Source organism: Pinus tabuliformis, chromosome 7, assembly GCF_031772625.1.
Source record: "Pinus tabuliformis cultivar Carrire ecotype Pingquan chromosome 7, CPIR1, whole genome shotgun sequence".
Classification (NCBI taxonomy): domain Eukaryota; kingdom Viridiplantae; phylum Streptophyta; class Pinopsida; order Pinales; family Pinaceae; genus Pinus; species Pinus tabuliformis.
Genome location: NC_142293.1, coordinates 2,403,364 through 2,418,152, shown reverse-complemented (window position 1 = coordinate 2,418,152; position 14,789 = coordinate 2,403,364).

The window sequence follows — 14,789 nt, the reverse complement described above, 5'->3', positions numbered from 1 at the left end:
GCAATGTTTGAACCCCCAAAGCATAATTCTTGATTTGTGGTACCTCTCAAATACCTGAGAATCCATTTCACCGACTTCCAATATTCTTTTCCTGGATTGTTCATGTGCCTGCTTACAACTTCCTGATGCAGTAAAACTGCATCTTTACATAATTTGTGTGGCCTATGGGTTATGGGCCCACAACATTTGGTTTTTTTATTTATCACAGCAAGAATGAACATGATTTCTTTTTACATTTATGACCAGAACCCAAATAAAATTAAAATCTAGTTCAAACCTTATCGCATCCGAAATTAATGCTAACCAGCACACATCTTTCGGAGAGATATCCATCAGATCTCATCCATTCATAATGAACGACTATGATCGATCTGGAATTCAACTGGATTAAATCACAGTCCATAAAATATCGCATCCGAAAACTGGATTAAATTGTGTGCATCTTCCAACGCAATCATCGTCAAATCTGACCCGTCTAATCGAATAGCTATCTCATCACTTTCTCACCAACTAGCTTGGCTGATCTCCACCGTCAATCAATCCTGCTTGATCCAACGATTGTCGCGTAATCTCGCGTGAAATCTTGCACGATGCATAACAAGTCGAGAGCGCACGAGAAAAGTGGTTTTCCCTTGCTATGTGTCGACCGCTAAGGTTTATCGCGCGAATTTTCCAAATACCATTTACGACCTTTTGGGTGCACAAGATACCATCTACCTCTTGGGAATATTGTCCACGTGCTTAATACATAAATTTAAGAAACACGGTTTAATAGAGGTTTAGCTTAATCTCATAATAAAGCCTTAACGCTAATTGACAACGATTAACAAGAAAACATATAAATGGAAATTAATACTCGATTAGGATCCAAAACGCTGAAACAAGTTTTGAACACAAACTCCTTTCATTCATAATAGTATTTACATATACATTCAAAACATCTCATGCTCTGATCTATTCTCTCCACTACTTAGCTCTCTCTAACACTTGTCTTTCACTCTCCTCATAGGCTTCCATTTATAGATTAATTACATCATTATGGATTATACTAAATCGATAATTTTCCCCATAATTTACTCAACTAGTTCCTATTTGAGGATCTCGTAATCCCTAAGATCTCTACGAGATCTACACATATCAATTATCCCTGATATTCTCACACAGTTGAGAATATTTCACAACTGAAAACCTCACACATAGATTTCTCACTCAAACTATACAAGATTCCTAAAAATAATTAAAAACGTCACCCCCTAAATCAACCAAATGAACAATAATATTCTGAGCAGGATGCTCCTGCATCAGACTCCCGATGTTGAAAAAAAAATCATAGAGTCCTGTTTATGAGGTCTATCACTTTTCTATAGTAATGTGACAGCTACAAGTATGAATGACTTACTACCTCCATGATTCAAAACTCTGTTTTGTTGATGGTCCTTCAAAGGAATAACTTCATCATGTAGTCTCGCATTAAATTCGTAGAATAATATCTTTAGAGAATTATTAAACATGATTCTCGACTTTTCATACCTCATCATCCTTTGTTCTGGAAATATAGACTTGTGAACTGCATGTGGAAACTTGAATACCCATTTTCCTGGTTTCCAAATTTTGAATGAGTCTCAAACTGGTTCACCATCTGCACCTATAGCTTTGCCAGGTAACTTTGTCATGCTAAGATTAGTAAGAACTAAATCTGAAAGTTCACCATCATCATCACTCGAACTGTCAACCAAATTTTGTATATCTGTAAAGCAATTTTCTCCACCATGCTCTAGGAGTAATTCCTCTTTGTTAATCACATCAACACAGTTGATGTTCTCTATGGTGTCCTTTCCTCCTTTTGTTACAGTTTCTCTGGTCTCAACTTCTTTGGCTTTTGTCTCTTTAGCTATTGTTTCCTTATCTAATTGAGTTTCAAACTCAACTTCATGGAATGAAAAACAATCATCCCAATTTAATTCAGGTTCACAAAAGACTTCTTGATCATAAAAATGGTCATTAGTTGTCTCTATAGCAACAAATTACTTATTTAGTACCATACCTGCATTCACAGACAAACTATCAGTTTTAAAAATATCAGACCTTTTGGTCTCTTTTGATGCTTCAAGCACCAAATTCCCACCATGGGATTTCTAGGTTTCAGAAAATCCTCTTTGCTATGACTCAATTCTTATGAGTCTCTCCTTCTCCAATAAAGAAATATGTATTTGTTCAAGTTTGTTCATCAACATAGCATTCCATTTCTGTTGCAATAGATTCCACTTGACCTGTTTCCTTATTCTCCATCCATGTCTTCAGTCTTCATTCTCTTTCTCTTGAAACCATTCCTGTAGTATATTCAACTCTGCTCTCTGTTGTACCTCTGAGATAGTAGTTGGTCAAGCTACCAATGCCAGAGCATCTAAAATAATTGTTTTGGGGGTTTTTGGTTTTAATTTTGGAAGACCAATGAAAGAAGGCAGATGTAGGAGTGAAGTAATTAATCCTCTGGGATATATTAATTACTTCAGCAAAGGGCTGCTATAAGACTTTACACAGTGATATAGATCAAAATAGTGGTGAGTAGAAGATAGTAAAAAATATGATTATCACAGTTTCCATACTATAAAACAGAACAATCATAAGTTGGAAAACCTTCCAAACTACGTTCAAAAGAAACTAGGCAGTATACTTAAGCTTACACAAGATGTTGATGATTTATGATTAGAGGGGATTTAGAGGCACAAACAATTGCATTAATCCATTCTATTAATAGATGATCAATTCAAGAGCTTATAGGAATCAATTGATACTCTAATTGTTCCTACCTAGATATCTCTGCAAGTCATAAGCATATGAAGAAAACACATAATGATTGAAAACTGGAAAAACTTACAGGATAACACAAAACTATGTAAAACCATATTCAAAATCCTCTATTTTGTATTAAGGCCCCAAAAAGACTGATTACAACAAGTATCTACAAAAGCTCCCTTCAAAGGTGACTTCTAGGTTCAAAGTGGAACCAACAGTCACAACTTTATAGCAATGCTGTGAATCTTGAACTCCGAACCAATAACATCTCAAGAAGAGAGTTATTTATACAATAATAAAACTACAAATATCTTAAAACTATTTAAGATTTATTCAGGGAAAAGATCTTCATGGCAAGAAGATAGGGGCAGTTGTTTGAACTGCTTCTTGTTGTCCCCTTTATTCAAGCTTTGCTGGCTTTTATTGTCTGATATTTTGTTCTTTATGTTGATCGATAGTTGGTATCCTTTACGCTGGCAGATTTACTTCATTTAGCCTTTTACTGATATGTTTAAACTCTGTGAATCTCTTTTAATCCTGCTGAGTAAATTTGGACTGCGCATTCTAGTTTTTACTGTGTTTTTCACCGTAAATCGCTCATTTTGTCTTCAAATGGTCACACAGGCTTTTTGTTTAAAAACCTGGAACAACAATCTTCTTACCTGCAAAACACATAACTCATTAAGAAAAATATGGCAACAGAGGAGGTCGTGATGGCTCTGCTGAGCTTGAAAGGTTATCGGAAGGAGTCTGGGGCATATCGGAGGCTAAATGATGGCTTAAATGGGCCGCAGAGGCATTATTGGGCTGCGCTGTGTAAAACAGGCAAACAGAGCAAAAAATGGCCTTTTATGTGTTAAATGGTAAAACAGTTAACCATTAAACTATCGGGCGATGAACAGTGCAAAAGAGAGAGTACGGAGGGATTAAATATGGCAGGAATGGTTTAATCATGGTCAAAATGTGATTAGCGGCTTAAATGAAGGCTTTGGGTCATTTCTTTGTTTAAATCGAAAAAACGATTTAACACAGAAATTCGTTACAAAACACATAAGGGCGGACTTGAAATTTAATGGAATCGGGCATGAAATAATATCGGGTCCGAGGCTAATCGCATATCGTTGTCGGAGTTAGGTGGGGGTATATATGATAAAGGCAGATGTGATATAGCAATAGGCTTAAATATATATGTGGTCGGGTCCATGCTCTCATCGCGATCGGAGATCGGATATCGCAATGGTGAGGGGTGTATGCATCGGATGAGACTTGTGATAAGGGCAGATGCGATTCGGCGGTGAACTGTAATATATATAGCGTCGGGTCCGTATTCCTATCGCAATCGGAAATCGTTGTGGCGGAAGGTGCATTCACATGAAGGACTTGCGATGCGACAATATGCGATGCGATATTAAAATACATAGTTTTATTATAAAACTATGGTATATGCATTGTTTTAAAAGGCCTGCGATCCCGCCGATATGCGATGCGATATTTGTATATAATGCATAGTTTATAACGAAACTTAAGGGTTTTTGGGTTATTTAATAAAGGAACTATATAATACGGGAAAATGGAAATATTATGGATTTAATACTATATGTTAATGTTAATATGAAAAATATGAATGGAAAGGAAGAATGGGCTAAGTATAATGGAATTATTTGCTTTTGACATATATTCGTCAATACTTAGGGAAAAGATGTTTTTATGTAAAAAGAGAATTTTCATGGTGTTTTTACTTTTCCTAGGTAAAAAGGGTTTTTACCATAGGAAAAGGGATTTTTATGGAAAATGAATGAATATGGATATATGAAGGGGAAATTTAGTAAATATATGAATAAATGGAGATGAATAGGAAGTTAATTAATCAATCTGTAGACCTTCATTTGCCTTGTATAATTTGTCTTATGAGCATAGAAACATTTCAAATATTCTATTTAGTCAGAACCAAAAAATGCTACAATACTCTCATCACTGCATTACTTATCCTACACTCTTCATGACTCATCTGAATTTTATTTGAACCTCTCCTAAGTTTCTCCATGTTCATTCTCACTAATTCTTCAAACTCAAATCAATATTCGAAATTCAATAAAAGAAAATATTTACCTCAACCAAATTCTAAAACTGGCTCCTCTTCTTTTCCCTTTGCTTCAGTTGTGCTTTTGATTTTCCTTGTCATATGCTTTCTTGGTCTCTCGTAACAACATTCATGAGCTGCAAAAAAACCTCTACAGTAACAAGTCCTCCCTGCTACACGAAACCTCACTAAACTTTTCTCCTCTGAGCTTAGTCTTTCGGCATCTCTTTGGTTCTCTTCTCTGGAACCATATGAGCACTTCTTGCTCTAAGCTGCTGCAAATATTCTCACCTTCCTCTGTTGTTACTCTGTAGAAAAATTATAAATACTAACACTGACAAATCTGCAATATAATCATACCTCATGCAAAATCTTCTTCTGCTCTGATACCACTTTGATGCAAAAAAACTGCATCTTTACATAATTCGCGTACCCTGTGGCTTGTGGGCCCATAACATTTGGTTTTTTTATGTATCACAGCTAGAATGAACACGATTTCTTTTTACGTTTATGACCGGAACCCAAATAAAATTAAAATCTAGTTCAAACTTTATCACCTCCAAAATTTATGCTAACCAGCACACATCTTCCGAAGTGATATCCGTCGGATCTCGTCCATTCATAATGAACAGCTATGATCGATCCAGAATTCAACTGGATTAAATCACAGTCCATAAAATATCGCTTCCAAAATCTGGATTAAATTGTTTACATCTTTCGACGTGATCACCGTCAGATCTGACCCATCTAATCGAATGGCTATCGTGTCATCCGCTCGCCAACTAGCTTAGCCGATCTCCACTATCGATCAATCCCACTTGATCCAATGGTTGTCGCGTAATCTCGCGTGAAATCTTTCACAATGTATAACAAGTCAAGAGCACACTAGAAAAGTGGTTTTTCTCATGCTATGTTTCGACCGCTAAGGTTGATCATGTGAATTTTCCAAATACCATTTACAACCTTTTAGGCGTGTGAGATACTGTCTACCACTTGGGAATACTACCCACGTGCTTAATACATAACTTTAAGAAACACGGTTTAATAGAGGTTTAGCTTAATCTCATAATAAAGCCTTAACACTAATTGACGGTGATTAACAATAAAACATATAAACGGAAATTAATACCCAATTAGGGTCCGAAACGCCAAAACAAGTTTTGAACACAAACTCCTTTCATTCATCACAATATTTACATATATATTTAGAACATATCGTTCTCTGATCTATTCTCTCCACTACTTAGCTCTCTCTAACACTTGTCTTTCATTCTCCTCGTAGGCTTACATTTATAGATTAATTACATACTTATGGATTATACTAAATCCATGATTTTTCCCATAATTTACTCAACTAATTCCTATTCGAGGATCTCATAATTCCTAAGATCTCTAGGAGATCTACACATATCAATTATCCCTGATATTCTCACATAGTTGAGAATATTTCACAACTGAAAACCTCACACATATATTTCTCACTCAATCTATACAAGATTCCTAAAAATAATTAAAAACATCACCCCCTAAATCAACCAAATGAACAATAATATTCTGAGCATGATGCTCTTGCATCACTCCCACTGCATGTGCAATATCAGGCCTTGTGCAGACCATTACATACACTAAGCTTCCAACTGTTGATGCATATATAACTTTAGACATATAAGTCATTTCTTCCTGAGTCTTGGGACACACCTCCTTACTTAGTTTGAAATGGCTAGCCAAGGGTATACTAACTGGTTTTTCATTCTGCATATTAAATCTTTTCAACACCATTTCTACGTACTCACTCTGAGACAATGTTAATTTTCAATTCTTCCTATCTCTAGTTATTCTCATACCAAGGATTTGTTTTGCAGCACCCAAATCCTTCATTGCAAATGAGTTTGCCAATTTTCTTTTGAGAACATTTATTTCATGCATGTTAGAACCTGCAACAAGCATGTCATCTACCTACAATAACAATATAATATAGTTGCCATCATTTTTCCTTTTGAGATAAACACAATGATCAGAGTGACATCTAGTATAACCCTTTTCAGACATAAACCTGTCAAATTTTAGATACCACTGTCTTGGAGCCTGTTTTAAGCCATACAAGATCTTCTTCAACCTGCACACTAGTTTCTCCTTCCCTTTTACCTCATATCCTTGTGGTTGTTGCATATATATCTCTTCCTACAAATCCCCTTGGACAAAGGTTGTCTTTACGTCTAACTGCTCAAGATGCAAATCTTTAGCTGCTACTAAAAACAATTCTAATTGAAGTCATTTTAACAACAGGAGAAAATATCTCATCAAAGTCTATACCCTTTTTCTGTGCAAACCCCTTCACCACAAGTCTAGCTTTATACCTTTTTCTACCTCCATCTTCTTCCTTCAACCTGTAAACCCATTTATTCTGCAATGTTGTTTTACCTGCAGGCAACTTGACTAAGTCCCAAGTCTAGTTATGTGCTAAGTAGTCCACCTCTTATTTCATTGCCTTCTCCCACTTCTTCCTAGTTTCTACCTGCACTGCTTCTTCATAACATTCTAGTTCACTAGAATCAGTCAACAATACATAATATAGTGAAGGAGAGTATCGTTTAGGGGGTCTACTTATCCTGATAGATCTTCTAACACCACTTTCAGGTGTTTGTGTTGCTTCTTGTTGTTGTTGTTCTAGTTCTTGATCATTATGATTTTTAGGCACCTTCACTTTTCCTGTGATGTCATCAAGAATTGTGTATTCTCTGTTTTCTTTTTCTTGTTTCTTTTCCTACATCCGATCCTTATACAAAACCTTTTCATTGAATATGGCATCTCTTCTCCTAATGATTTTGTGTTTTTCATAATCATAAAAGCAATAACCAAAATCATTAACACCATATCCAATAAAGGTACATTTCTTTGATTTTGCCTCAATATTTGTTCTATTTTCTTTATTAATGTGGACAAAGGCTTCACAACCAAAAGTCTTTAAAAATGAGTAGTTTATTTTTTTACCTATCCATGCCTCCTCTAGAATACCACCATCCAAGGAACTTGAAGGCCCTCTATTCATTAGATAAACAATAGTATCTACAGCATCTATCCAAAATTGTAAAGGCAATCCTGCATGCAATCTCATGCCCCTTGCATGCTCCATGATTGTCCTGTTCATCCTTTCTGACACACCATTTTCTTGTAGTGTTCTTGGAACTATCTTCTCTGTATGAATTCCATTCTCTGAACAGTACCTATCAAACTCTTCGCTGCAATATTCACCTCCATTGTCTGATCTGAGACACCTCAACCTTTTTCATGTCTCATTTTCAACCAAAGATTTCCATTTCTTGAAAGTATCAAATGCATCATATTTATTTTGAATACAATAAATCTACGTTTTTCTGGTTGCATCATCAATAAAAGTAACATAATAACGAGAGCCACTGAGAGATGATACTTGAGTAGGTCCCCATACATCCGTATGCACAAGCTCTAATTTTTCGCCCTTCTTTTCTTTCCTAACTCTGAGGAATCTGACTTTCTTCTATTTTCCATAAACACAATTCTCACAGAATTTTAAATCAACATACTTCAAACCTGGCAACAAATTTCTTGAGTGAATAATCTGCATCCCCTTCTCACTCATGTGCCCGAGCCTATGATGCCACAATGTTGCATGTGCTCATGTAGAGGTTAAAGTATTAACAGAATTAGAAATACCATTGCATAAATACAATGTACCAACATTTTCTCCTTTTGTTATTACCAAGGCTCCTTTAGTGACCTTCCAGGTTTTATCTGTAAAAGTAGTCACACAGCCTTCACCTCCCAACTACCTTGTTGAAATAATATTTTTCTTCAGATCTGGAACATGCCTTACCTCTTTCAATAACCATTGATTTCTATTCTGTTTTTTTATGAAAACTGTACCCATTCCAATGATTTTACAGGGTTTGTCATCACCCAATCGGACCTATCCAAAATCTCCTTGAACATAATCATGAAAATGTTTCCTATTAGGTGTGGCATAGAATGAGGCCCCTGAATCTACCACCCAGGCATCAATAATATTTTCTAATGAAAGAATCAAAGCATCTTGCAACACATCACCTGTCACATTCGCTTCATGATTGTTTTCTTATTGTGCATCTCCTTCTTTTCCCTTCCGAGACTTGCAGTCTTTCTTCAAGTGTCCTTTCTTCCTGCATTTCCAACACATTATCCCCGATCTTGACTTGGATTTTCCTTTCCTTGACTTACTCCGATATCTTGGGCTCTTTCCTCTTTCCATTTTTCTTCCCCTAGTCTTTGCAGTCAAAGCATTACCTGATGTCTCACCAGATCTTTTTCGTCGCATTTCCTTGCTAAGGATTGCACCGACAACATCATCAAAATTTAAAGTACTAGATCCAGAGATAGAGTTACTAATGGCCATAACTAAACCATTCCAACTTTCTGGTAATGAACGTAGAAATAATAGAGCTCTAACTTCATCATCAAAAGTTACCCCTACAAAACTTAACTAACTAGTAACTATATTAAATTAATTTAAATGATCTGCAACAGATCCACCTTCTGACATCTTCATATTAAATAAACACTTCATAAGAAATACCTTATTTGAGGCCGACGGTTTTTCATATAGTTTGGCCAATGCCGACATTAAACCCTATGTTGTCGTTTCCTTTGAAATATTAAACGCTATCGACGTTGCTAGGCACAACCATATTGTTCCAATTGCCTTTTTGTCGAGAATATCCCATTCTATGTTTGTCATACTCATAGGCTTCTTTGTCTTTCCGCTCAATGGTAGGTATAGATCTTTCTGGTACAAATAATCTTCCATCTGCATCTTCCACAGCTGGTAGTTTTGTCCATTAAATTTTTCGACACTAAACCTACCATCTTTCGCCATTTCTCCCACTCAAACCAGGAACCCTTCTCTCCTGCGAGTTTATCATCCAAATAGACCTTCGGCTTTGATACCAGTTGTTAGAAAATTATATATTACAGAGCAATGGAACACCAAAAATATTGCAAAAATATAAACACAAAAAAACGCATAAAACAAGAGAGACACAGATATACGTGGTTCACCCAATTTGGGCTATGTCCACGGAGAAACAGCCAGTCCTTCCTTTTATATTATCCAGCAAACTAAAGAGATACAACCTACAGCAGATCCACTGTAATACCCTCTTTGCTCTCACACAATCTCCTCTCTCTTTCTCACTCAGAATACAGATCTACATAGACGCAATACAATTCCCTCATATATAGCGAGGGGTTGCCTTCTAGGGCAAAAAACCCTAAATTAAACATAACTTCTACCGTCAGATCTCTACCTAATGAATGGCCCAAATTGACTACGAAATTACAACATTTTACAAGGAAATTTTACATCTATTTTAAGCTTCGGGGGCGTAGCCCCCACCCTTGCAGCGTACATTTTACGGGCGACGAACTAGGGTCCAATGCGGCGATACCTCTGAATAAGGAAGATAATCAGGATCCACACCCAGCACATTTTGCTACTAATGTACGTCCTTTTTTATGAATGAATAGAAACTTGATTTATGAGAAAAAAAAATTATATATATATATATATAGAGTAGAAGTGTGATATTCCAATAAAATATAAAAGTTAAATATATAAGAATATATAAAAAAAAAAAAAAAAAAAAAAACATATGTATATTAAAAAATTATTTTAATCTTTAAATATTAAAAATTTTGGTGTAGATTTGTTGACTGATAATGTATTGGAAAGAGTCAAAATATAGAGTCTATAACATTGATGAACTAAATGTGGCAGTGAGAGAGAACCATAAAGAAACATAAAATTAAAACAGGACATGAAATGAGCTCAAGAATTTGATGAGGTCACCATAATAGGGTCCTTTTCACTAGTACCAGGAGGAGTAGAAGGCTTAAGTTCACATTAGAGGTGGCTCTCCACATGAGTGAAATGAGCATCTAGACTAGTCGAACATGAGCATTGATGATGTTGCATCCTTTGAATCTCATTGAAGGAAGCTATAATGTTGTTTTGATCTTCATGTTTCTCTTTGAGGACTTTGCCTAAAAGAGTTTCAACTACCAATGTAAGGTGATTGAGTTCAGATATCGGTTCCTTTTTCCCCTATTTTGTCTAAGTTCAGGAAGTTAGTTAGCTACTTCCTCCATGACTTCGAAATCCAAATATGCATGGCGGTCATTGACAACATAAGAAATATAAAACTAAAATAGTACATGACATGAGCTCAAGAATTTTATGAGGTCACTGAAGCAGGGCCCTTTGCACTACTACGAGGAGTAGAAGGCTTCAATTCACATTGGAGGTGGCTCTCCACATGAGCCAAACAAGCATCTAGACTAGCCATAATTAGCGTTAATGACACTACACCCTTTAAATCGCATTCAAGGAAGCTATATTTCCATTTCAATATTCCCATTTCTCTTTTAGGATTCTATCTAAAAGAGTTTTCAGCTGCCAATGTAAAGTGATTGAATTCATATACTAGTTCCCTTTCCCCCGGCATATCTAGAGTCAGGAATCTAGTTAGCTACTTCCTCCATGACCCCAAAATCCAAATATGCTTGGGGATCATTGACAACATAAGATTCTAACTGGAGAATTTCATCATGGATGTTCAAACAGGTGGTAGGGTGAAAAACGATTGCAGCTTCCTAAGCCTATGCTTAGGCCCTCAGATGGCCCTGCTAGCCTCTGCCCCCACTACCCCTCTGACTATGCATGAATTTATGATTTGAATTATGCAGGAACACAAAAAAAATACAGAAATACACATAAACATAAAGATGCAGCAAAAATAAAACTTCATTTCATTAATATCAAAGAACTGAAATATGCTTACATACAAACATGGAAATAAACTAGCTCGAGCGATGGTAGCTTATCTCTGAGAAGATATGTGGCGGTTGCATGCCTATGAACTATGTTGAAATGAGGCTCAAGGGAATTTTTATTATTGAACAACAAGGGAAAACCCTAACCCCGAGAGATGGAACGGCAAGAGTTTGTGGGCCCCGTTGGGGTTAGTTAGGCAGTCAACTTCTCTGGGTCATAACTTGGTCATATTATCTTTGTTTGGTGTTTATGATACCTCGTTGGAAATATATCTCCAAGTACTACAATATTTCCCAAAATCCTGCTATGGACCTCAAAAAAATGTTGTTGAGGGGGTCAAAACTGCTTTGGAAGTTCAGGACCCGAAAAACTGCTAAAAATAGTAAATGTTGCTATAAACAAGGAAACTGATGAAACTGACTAGAAGTCTAGGTGGAATAGGAAGGTGGCCACTAATATCCACCTGGATCAGTCCTCCCTCTTTAGGAAGCAATGGTCCATTGCATGCAGAGCCTCCATGAAGTGAGGAAATTTCAGTTGAACCTAGTCCTTGGTGAACCACTTGCCCTGATGAAGGAGTTGGCCGATTTTGAAAAATTGATATAGTTGGTTCCTCTATCGGTGAGTGTTCTTGATTTGTGTGTCCATTATCTGATCAGTTGTGGCTTATTCCATGCATTCTGGGCTTAAATCTATTGGCGCGAGTTGTTCTGCAATGTCGAATATGTCTAGCAATGGTGGAAAGTATGGATGAAGGCAGTCCACATTGAATACTGGGTGCAAGCCAAGGAATGGTGGAATTTTGAGCTCAAATCCATTGTCCCCTACAGCCTTAATGATGGTGTATAGCCCATATCAAAGCGAGAAAATCTTGCGGTGGGGCCTAGCGAGGTGTTCCTTTTACAGATGTAGCCAAACTTTGTCGCCCACCTAGAACTTGTGTGGCACCTGATGTTGATCATGTCCCTACCTGTACTTAGCATTTCCTTTGTCCAATCTGTCATGGACCTGCTAGAAGATGTGTTGAATTTTCTCAATGAATTTGTTAGCCTTGACAAATTCAGACTGGACATGAGTCGAATCTGCCGGAGTAGCTGCAAATGGTATGGCCACATCAATGGGACATAGTGGATGGAATCCCAATCCCACCTGAAAAATGTTGTGGCTAGTTGAGTTATGGAGAGATATGTTGTAGTTGTGCTAGACATAGGGGAGGATTCATCCCATGTGTTTGGATGCTTCGATTTGTACATGCATAGAATGTGTGCAATCATCTTGTTGACGACCTTTGTTTGGCCATCAGTTTGGGTGTGGAAAGTTGTGGACTTAGTGAGCTTGGTATCCAGCATCAACCAAAGACTTGACCAAAATGTACTTAGGAACCTGTTGTCTCAATCTGAGATAATGGACTGTGGGATCCCAAAGTGTACCCGCACTCATTCAAAGAAGAGCTTAGCAATGTCTTATGATGTGATACTCTTTTTGCAGGCTGCCAGAATGGTCATCTTAGAGAATCTGTCGACGACCATTAAAACGAATTCATTACCATGATAAGTAGAAGGAAGGCCCGACATGTAACCCATGGATATTTCCCAAGGTTGACTAGGAGTAGGCAGAGGAGTATATAGCCTTGCTTCTTTATGGTTGGTTTGGCAATGGCACAGGAAGTGCAGGATCTAATGTACCTTCCAACATCCTATCAAAGTTCCAGCCAATAAAAATATTTTTGCAGTACTACCATTGTTTTATCTACCTTGAAATTTCCAGTGACTCGATTATAGTGCGCTTGGCACGCTCGCTTGAAGGAACACAGAGGTGTCCTAGGTGGCATAACAGTGCATCCTGGAGGTGAAAATTTGGAACTTTCTTTCCTTCTAGGAGCGTATGGTACGTGTTGTCGAATTATGGATCGCTCTTGTAAAGATGCAGCCATCCCATGGTCTTGTTCCCATAAGAGTCGAGCAAAGTGGTCAGCTCCATGACCTAAGGTTGGCTGAGGTAGTCTGCAACATTGTTAGTGCTTCCCTTCTTGTACCTAAAGTTCAAATGGAATTGTTAAACGTATGTGGACCATTTTTGATGGAGATCGTTCTGTAACTTCCCTTGTATCTATATGAACTGCAGAGGTCAGTGGTATGTGTGGATGATTGTTTCCTTCCCCATAATGTAATGTTTCCACTATTGGCATGCCTGCACAATGGAATACATCTCTTTTTCATGGGTGGGATACTTTTGAACTGTGTCTGAAATTGTCACACTGTGATATGCCATTAGATGCCTCTACTGAGTAAGAACTACACCAATAGCATAGTCGGAGGCATCTGTCTTGATCTCAAATGGTTGTTGCAGGTCTAATAATGTGAGAATTAGTGCAGAGAAAAGGCGATGCTTCAATTCGGAAAACTCCTTTTGTTGGGATTTAGACCAAAATAAATTTGCTTTCACTCCCCCCTCAGTGACTTGACTCAAAGGCCAAGTGATATGAGAGAACCCTAAAACGAACCTGCGATAGAAGTTGGAAAGACCCAGAAAGATGCAGAGCTCTGTTAGAGTGGTTGGGGCTATCCAATCCTGAATGACTTGTATCTTGGTTGGGTCCACATGCACACCCTGCTCATAAATGATGTACCCCAAATATTGAACATGGGTCATACCAAAAATTCATTTCTCCAAATTTGCACACAACATGTGTTTCCACGGGGTTTAGAGGACCTGTCAAATATGGTGGAGGTTCTCTTCCCAACTCTGGCTTAAAATCATAATGTAATCCAAATACACAACCACAAATGAGTTGGTGAAGGGTTGCAAGATGTCGTCCATCTGCCTCATGAAAGTTGTGGGGGCATTCGTCAACCTGAAAGGCATGACCAGCCATCTAAAAAGGCTCTCCTTAGATTTGAAGGCAATATTCCACACATCTTAGGGTTCGATCGGTACCGGGTGATAACCATATTTCAAGTTAATATTATTGAAATATTTAGCCCCCTTAAGCTGGTCCAGAAGGTCATCAATCTGTGGGATTGGATACCTATTCCGAACAATGATCTTGTTCAGTGCCCAATAGTCAAT